The 8,850-nt window shown below is 46.8% G+C and overlaps 1 pseudogene across 1 annotated transcript; it reads left to right on the forward strand.

Annotated features, from left to right (window-relative positions):
• The first annotated feature begins 5,821 nt into the window (after positions 1–5,821).
• Positions 5,822–8,592, forward strand: LOC143441365 (scavenger receptor cysteine-rich domain-containing protein SCART1-like; annotated as a pseudogene). The gene is made up of 4 exons (XR_013108698.1): positions 5,822–6,106; positions 6,664–6,990; positions 7,473–7,781; positions 8,274–8,592. The product of XR_013108698.1 is annotated as a scavenger receptor cysteine-rich domain-containing protein SCART1-like (transcript).
• The last annotated feature ends 258 nt before the right edge of the window (positions 8,593–8,850 follow it).

The following is an 8,850-nucleotide window of genomic DNA, read 5'->3' on the forward strand; positions in this document are numbered from 1 at the left end:
TTGTTGTTGTTGTTTTGTTTTCCCCCAAGAAACCTTGCCAGGTTCCTTGGAAAACTGAAGCTTTAAGGCCTAACATGGCTGCCTGTTCTAAAATGGAGTGAGTTAGGTCCTCCCAGTTCATGTCATACCTGCTTCTCTTCTGGGCTCCTCTCAATATGATGTTAGAACAATGATGGACTGAGTGCAGCTCAGCTAAAAGCTGCAGAGTTGCAAGACCTGCCCTCTGCCATGACACATGGCAGGGACAGAGAAAGACGCCCCAAGACCCACCTGCTACCACATGGCAGGCTGTAGACACAAAGACGCCTGCTTGCTATCACAGCATGTGGTGTGGGCAGAGATCCCCCAGAGAACCCACCAGTCACATGGCTCACTCACAGCAGGAGCCATTATAACATGCACTTATGTAGTATACAGATGGGAGAGAAAGAGAAGTGGAACCGTTTGAGCATTATAAAGAGAGATGGAACTGGAGACTCGGGGGTGGAGAGGAATAGCCTTTTGTGAGTAGCCAGACTCACCACCTGAGGCCATAGTGAAGTCCCACTTGTTGCCACTGAGGACAATGTCTGGGTCTATGGCTATCCAAGAGCAGGGGTCAGTGTCAATGTCTATGGCTCATATTACTACTAGAGACCATGCAGATGTCCCTGGTCTGGGCAGCTGCCTGGGACCAAGGGCTGTGCAGAACTGACTTCATTCCTCACTGGCTGCAGCACTCTGGAGAGTTGACTCAACCTCCCACCAACTGCAGCACTTGGGAGAGCAAGCCCTGCACCTCACCCAGGCAGCACAGTAGACACCTGGCCCTGGTGGCAGGAGTGTGGATAAGCCAGGCCCTGACGGTGTGAGCATGAGAAAACTGACCCTGTCAATTGTCTGCCCTGATGTGGCACTAGTTTAGAGGTGATGTCATCCCCCACCCTTTGCCCCTCACCACCTGCAGCAGTCAAGAGAGCTGCTTCCAAAGTCATGGGAGTGGGAGAACTGGCTTTGTCCCTTGCTGGCTGCGGCACTTGAGTGAGTGGGCCCTGCACCTCCCCTGGACAGCACAGTGGAGCTGTGTCAGTGAGCTGGCTCCAAGGACATAAGAACTGGAGAGATGACTCTACCTCTTGCTGACAGCAGCATTGGGTGGGCTAGCCAGGGCAGTGGAGGAGAGCTTGCCCTGGTGATGGTGATGTGGAAGAGCCGGCAGGCTGCCCAGCTCAGCTACCACTCAGGCCCAGATCCAGAATTTGAGTCGGCCCACAAAATCTACACCATCTGTAAACTGTTTGCCAGTCCTGCTGGTCCAAAGCTGCAGGATCTCCACGACTCAGGGCAATAACAGGATGACCTGGAGGAGTCTTGGAGAGGATCAAATTTGATGGTGTGTCAGAAGCCAGAGGCCTTGAACCAGACCATTTGCAAGTGAAGATGTGTGGATGAGGGGTACACTGTAGGACACACTGTGACACACTACAGCTTCCACAATGAAATGTTTTCTATCTTTGCTTTTTTCATTTTGTTTTGTTTGTCTGTTTTTTAAAAAATTTTCCTTTTAGGGGAGAGGTTGCAAGGGCAGAGGGTAGATACAAGGGGATGGAGAGATGAGTGGGACTGGTGTTAATTATGTGAAACTCACAAAGAATCAATTTAAAAAGTTGAAAAAAGCTGGGCTGTGGTGGTGCACACCTTTAATCCCAGCACTTGGGAGGCAGAGGCAGGCGGATTTCTGAGTTCGAGGCCAGCCTGGTCTATAGTGAGTTCCAGGACAGCCTGGGCTATACAGAGAAACCCTGTCTCTAAAAACCAAAAAAAAGTTGAAAAAAAAAAAAAGTTTTAAAAAAAAAAAAAAAAAAAAAAGCCTCAAGCCCATTGAAGTTTCCCAGGGAGAAGAAGTTCTGGCTCTTGACTGCCTTGTGTCCTCTCTAGCTGCACCCTGGCCTCCTGGCTGTGGGCTCGCTTTGCCTCCATCTCTTTCCTTTCCCACATTGACTTGTGGTCCTCGCTGAAATCTCTTGAATCCCCTGAGCACCCTCAATAGCAGTGGCTCCAACTCCTGCACCAATAAAGCTGGAACATATGAAAATGCCTTTCAGTTGTTTCTTCAACACGTGAGACATTCTATTTATGTCTGGTGGAGTAGCCTGGCAAAAGTCCCTGTAGGGGAGACTTTTATTTTCTGGGGTCTGATTTAAGTATGTATGATTTGGACAAAGGGTGAGGTCAGCAAACTTGAGGGCTCTCGTCATGGGTGTAATGAGGTAGCCCCTATATTACCAGAACCTCTTCCTGTTCAGGGAAACGGGCCCATCTCTGTTGTTAGGTCTCTGTACTGCATCTGTACTGCGTCTTCATGGTAGCTGGCATCCAGGCAAACCCATGCTGCTGCCGGGGGATGCTCCGAGCGGCCAGTGTGGCATCACACTTGTGATGCTGTTGCCGTTTTTTCTTTTTTTCTTTTTCTTTTTGTCTTATAGTCTATTCAGTCTTTCAGCTGGCTGGGACCACACTCAGGTATTTGGGACCCAAGTGTAGCACTGAGTGTTTAGAGTAAAAAATTATAAAGGCAAAACCACATCCCGGTATCTCAGATTTTACACAGCAGCAAACAGTTTAACAGAAGCTGAAATAACCAGTCAGCTGGAGGAGGAGGTTTGTATAAGCAGGCAATTTAACAGAAGCCAAGATAACTTAGCTGGGGCATCTTGACCTCAGGTCCATAGAATGGAGTTGGGTAATTTTCCATGGGGTTATCATCAAGAAGATCAAATTCTAGCCAAACCTAAGATGACAAGAATACAAGATGGAGGAACCTTTGTACTGCCTTGCCCTGTCACAACGGTGCTATACTGTCAGGTCAAGTTGACCAAGATTCAGGTGTCAACAGATCACTTGGGGGTTAGGGTTGTAGTTTGGTGGCTCAGCACTTGCCTAGCATACAAGAGATCTTCAGTTTAATCTCCAGCAAGGCACAAATAAATAAAAATAAAATCCAAATAGCAAAAAGAAATCTTCACTTGTTTAAAGTCTTTTTAAGGAGGGTATGCTGCTTTATTTGTTTATTTATTTATTTATTTATTGATTGATTTACATCCCAAATGCTGCCCCCTTCCACATCCCTCCTCACAGAGTTCCTCTTCCAATCCCTCCTTCCCTTTGCCTCTGAGAGAGCAGCCTCCTGTATCCCCCCACCCTGATGCATTAAGTCTATGAAGGATTAGGCACATCCTCTCCCACTGAGGACAGACATGGCGCCCCTCTGCTATATATGTTCTTGGGGGAGGGGTGAGGAGGCTCGGACCATGCTCTTTGATTGGCAGCACAGTCTCTGGGAGCTCCCAGGAGTCCAGGTTAGTTGACACTGTCAGTCTTCCTGTGGGGTGGCCAACCTGGTAGCTCTAGTTGGTTGGTATTGTCTCTCTCCCCGTGGGGCCACAAACCCCTTCAGCTCCTTCAGGCCTTTCTCTAACTCTTCCACTGGGGACCCAGTGATCAGTTCAATGGCTGGCTGCAAGCATCCGCCTCTGTATATGTCAGGCTCTAGCAGAGCCTCTCAGGAAACAGCTATATCAGGCTCCTGTCAGCAAGCACTTTCTGGCATCCACAACAGTGTCTGCATTTGGTGACTGATTATGGATTGGCTCCCTAGGTGGGGCAATCTCTGGACAGCCCCTCCTTTGGTCTCTGCTCCACATTTTGTATTTGCTCTTATGAGTATTTTGTTACTCCTTATAAGAAGGACCCAAGCACCCCCACTTTGGTCCTCCTCTTCTTCCTCCTCTTCCCAAGTGCTGGGATTAAAGGCGTGCGCCACCACTGCCCGGCAAGCAGTCCATTTCTTTGTCCTTGGCCAATGTCAGACTCCTGCCAAGCAGCCCCCAAAGCTCTCCACATCTCCCCCTTTTTATTTCATAAACAAAACTGAGCCTGTCTTAGATCATTCTGACAAGAATGCCTTCCTTACCTGCAGTGGAATATGCATTATCAAAAGCAATGCACTTCTGTCTAAGGTTGGTAAGGTTCTGTGCAGAATCTTACCTGTCCTTGGCTTGCCAGCCTGTTAAATTAATAACTCTGTCTGGGGGGAGGGGTCCATTTTTCAGTTTCAAGTCATGTACTTTGGGTGCCAACATGTTGATGTTGTTAAAGACAAGCTTTCACAAGATGGGAAGGAATAAAAGTATTTCCAGGACAACCAGGGCTAGCATGATCAAGCTCTATATGCCATTTTTCATGCTTAACCAAAATGGAAATACTGATCTCAAGCCACGGATAATTTTATCAGCATTATCTGCAGCATCAATGCTCATCAGAGTAGCATTCTTTAAATTCATAAGCTCACTATGCAAAGTTAAAACATCCAGAGAAGTGTGGCTCAGAGGTTAAAAGCACTGACTGCTCTTCCAGAGGTCCTGAGTTCAATTCCCAGCAACCACATGGTGCCTCACAACTATCTCTAATGAGCATCCAATGCCATCTTTTGGGATATCTGAAGATACCGACAGTATACTCACATACATGAAATCTTTGAGCTGGAGAGATGGCTCAGCTGTTAAAGGCTAGGCTCATTCTTTTTTCAAAACAAATTATTCTTTGAGAATTTCATATATGTATACAATATATTTTGGTCATATCCACTTTCTGCCCCTCCAACAACCTCCAGGCTCTCCTAAATGCCCCTCTGTCTTATATTTTTGGTTGTGAGCCTAACCTTTAATGGCTGAGCTATCTCTTCAGTCCATGCGCCTCTATCTTAATATCATGCTTTCTTTTATTTTATTTTAACCACTTGAGTCTAGTTAGGGCTGCCGCTATGTCCATAGATTAAAGCCATCAACTGGAGTATGAGCAGCCTATCAGTGGCCATATCTACAAAGAGAAAAATTAATCCCTCTTCCAGCAGTGATCAACTACCAATAGTTCCTCAGGTACGGGTGTGGCCTGGTGAGCTCCTCCTCCACCTTGTCATTCTTAATAATTTTACATTAAAAATATTTGAATTTTTATTTTCTTCTGGATGCTGTACACTTTGTTGTGGGTATATGTTTTTTTATTTATTGAGACTATTTTGTTTACACAACTGATACACATTTAGAATCTGACCTGCTTTTTTTTTTTTTTTTTCTGAAGGGAAATGAAAGAGGAGTGTGTCTGGGGAAGACAAAGATGGGGGGGGGACTGGGAGGATTGGAGGGAGGGGAAACTGTGGTTGGGAATGTAATGTGTGAGAGAAGAATACAAAGAAAAAATTTATGTAGTTAGACAAGGCATAAAAGAAACTAAAAATTATCCCATACTCTGCCTCTTACAAATCAACTCTTGAAATTGTGCTGTGTAGATTCATTGAGAACTCAGTTTGCAGTAATACAGACTTGAGCCCGATGAGCAAAGTTGGCCAGTATGCATTGCATATTTTCCATTTGACAATCAGCTACTCATAAAGGCTTATCAATATGTAGACACTTGAACCCTGATGACATCATGTCCTCTTGTCTATACATTCTTTAGTTTGTCTATTGCCCTGGTAATGTGAACTTGCTTGTGTGGCCAGTAGTTAGGCCTGGCTCCTCAGAGAGAAATACACTCTTCCTCCAGTTGGGCCAAGGGCAAACATGTTGAAAGCATTAGGATTAAATTGCCAACTCTGTTTATCGACATCAAAGATCTTGGAAGAATACTGGTCTTTAGCCAGATTGTCTGTTTGAGGCAGAAGGCCTTTAATGTCTTTTCTGACATTGGCCTTGTCAGCTACAGCCATATAGGCCTTTCTGGGAGGAGACTGCTTGCTCTCCACACAGCTGGTACTGCTTTGGTAACCAGCTGCAGGAAGCCCCACTGTGCTGGCCCTGCCTGGGCTCTGGCACAGTGGATGAGCGCTTGCTTTGGGTGAGAGATGACAGCTCTCATGTGGGGGAGGAGCCTATAATGCTGAAGGGCTCTGGCTACAGAATATTGTCACCCTGAGTTGAAGTTCACTTTCTTCCTGAAGGCAGAGACAGGTACCTGATCTGAGGCCATCAGCCTGGGGAACTGTACTTACAAAGGAGACCTGTTATGGCACTGTTATCTCTCAGGCTGTGGCCTCTACTGATGCTGGCCTGCTGGACTCTCCTTCCTGGTGAGTGTGTGCTGCTATGTGAAGGCCTTGGGTGTCAGGAACACAGGTGTATAGCACATAGGTGACTGTATTCAGGTATGGCACAGTGCTGGTGATGTCTGTTGCCTCACTTTATATGTGTGTTTTCTTCGCTAACTTTGATGTCATCAAAGCAACCATTTGTATTCCGTAACAATGTGGAGTATTTACGACTGAGAAATCTGAAGAAAAGGAGGGATTAGGATGAGTAGTGAAGATGAGCTTTCTCCCTCCTGCTCCTTCTCCTCCTCCTTCTCCTCCTCTTCTCCTCCTCCTTCTCCTCCTCCTTCTCAGTTTTCTTGACACAGTTTCTCTGTGTAGCCCTGGTTGTCCTGGAACTTGCTCTGTAGACCCAGGCTGACTTAGAACGCAGATAGGACTCCTCTGTCTCCTGAATACTGAGATTAAAGGCATGTGGCACCAAGCCCAGCTGAAGAAGAGCTGTCTAATTATGAAGCATTTCAAATGAAATACTGAACGTTATCCGTATGTTTATTTTTGTTGTTGTTGTTATTATTGTTTTGTTTTGATTCTTGAAGATCTGGCTCTTGAGAACTTCGTGAATTTCCTGGGCGGTGATAACAAATGTGAAGGCCAAGTGCACTTGCAATACGGTGGGAAGTGGGGCCTTATGTGTGCAGACGGCCTGGGCACGCAGGAGGCCTCAGTGATCTGCAGAGAGCTCGGCTGTGGCTCTGTGAAGACTATGCCCCGGTACATTTTGACACCTGAAGAGATGAAGCAACCTTGGCTATATGATGCCCAGTGCCATGGCGACGAACCCACCTTCTCAGAGTGCCTTCTGGGGTCCTGGGGGCCCGTCAGTGGCTGCAAATGCCAGTGTGTGGCTGTGATTATCTGCTCTGGTAGGTTAGATGGAGACTCTGAGCTCCTTAGTCCCTGAGACTTCTTTCTCTGTCTTGGTATGGACATATTAAGGCATTTGCCCAGGGAAGGGTCTGGCCTGTATGAATATAGATTACACCTGGAGTCTTAAGAAAGCTGGGTTTTCATCTTCTATAGACACTTTCCCAGTAACTTTAAATAATATCTTTAAGTTTTTAAAAGTTAGCTACTTCCATTGTTAATAACGATTACTAGAAAAAATGTCCCCATTCTCAGTATGCACAAGGCTCCAGTCAAGGAGTTAGCTACAGGTGTAGGAGGCAAGAGTCCTGGTCCATTCTCCCTGGAAGGATGGGATTTGTTACTTTAGAAAACCAGCAAAGGGTGGGCACACCTCCAGGAGCACTTTGGACAAGGACTCAATGTGGGATAGTTAGTGCCTATCCTCTTGTTTGCTCTAGGAATAGGATACTAAGACTCGGTTTCTCTTCTATGCCACCAGGTGGTACCACGCGACAAATGGGGCTAGTTGGTGGTAGCAGTCCTTGTGCTGGGACTGCACAGGCCACTGGGATTTTCAATTTTTCCCTGAGATGTGACTTGCATGAGAAGGAGGCTGGTGTTGTGTGCAGACAGCTGGAATGTGGCACTGCTCTACAATGGTCCAGAGCCCACCATGGAATTAATGGGAATCAGGAGCAGAAGTACCTTACATGCCAGGGAACAGAGACCAACATTTTACATTGCCTGATCAATGTGAACTTCCTAGAGCAATGTGACCTTCTGACCTACACCCAGGTTGTGTGTACAGGTAGGAACACCCACGCTGAGTATTTTAGTCTTCATATTGTGTATATGGATACGAAGAAAAGAGCCTGTGATATCTGTTCCACAGTAGTGTCAATAGAACCCTTACCCCAGATTTGTAGTTGAGAACAATCCACTTTGCCACCAAGAGGTAGCTATGGAAAACTCTAATGTGTCCCCTGAAAGTCGTGCTCATTACCCTTTCTAGGATACAGATGGCAGTGATTCCCTAGAAACCAAATGACCAGAAAGTGTGTTTGTGCTCAGAATCCACATGGAGTCCGAGGGAAGGCAGAACAGGGGATCAAGGTCATTGGTCCATAGACAGCCCAGCACTTACTCTGTGGTCCTCTGTGTCAGGGCTAATGGAAGTGGTCCTGTATCCTTCCACACCGTTCCTTTCTGGGGACAACTAGTATCTCTCAGGTCACATTACCCAGTACCTGCACAGAGACTGCCCTGAACTCAGTTGCTTCAGTAGAGCATTTGTCCAAAGGGCACACAAAGGTCTGGTTGGTGGGTGGTGAGCACCCCTGTGAGAGTTCCCTGTACTGACCTGGGGCACCATCTGCAGGCTGACCTGGTTTGCTCACAGCTCACATGATTTTCCAGGAGCTGGTGTGTGGTGGTAGTGTATCCACATCTGGGAGTTCTTATTTTGGCTAGGACTCAGTGCCTGTGTAGAAGCAGGTCTTAGACTGTGTGGCAACGACTCACTGATCTTCCATTGGTCATTAGATCCTGGGCACTGCTGTGGTCATGACCAAGATGTTTCACTAATTTTTTCAGGGGAAAGTCAGGTTATGGATTGGTAGTGTGTGATATGATGTGGTGATGTGGTCAGGGTCTGGGATCTGGGGTCTGTGCTGTGATGACCATGGACAGCTGGATCAGTGACTGAGGACCCATGTCCTCGGACTCATAGGTTCTTTGGCCTCCTTCTCACCATCTCTAGCCTTCCAGTGTTGCGAGCCGAGCCGTACTCTTCCTCAACGCTTTGCCTCAACGCTTTTGGGGCTAAGTGCTCTGGTCAAGAGAGAGAGAGAGAGTGTGGGGCAAGCGACTCGAAGAAG

Source organism: Arvicanthis niloticus, chromosome 1 (genome assembly GCF_011762505.2).
Source record: "Arvicanthis niloticus isolate mArvNil1 chromosome 1, mArvNil1.pat.X, whole genome shotgun sequence".
NCBI classification, from domain to species: domain Eukaryota; kingdom Metazoa; phylum Chordata; class Mammalia; order Rodentia; family Muridae; genus Arvicanthis; species Arvicanthis niloticus.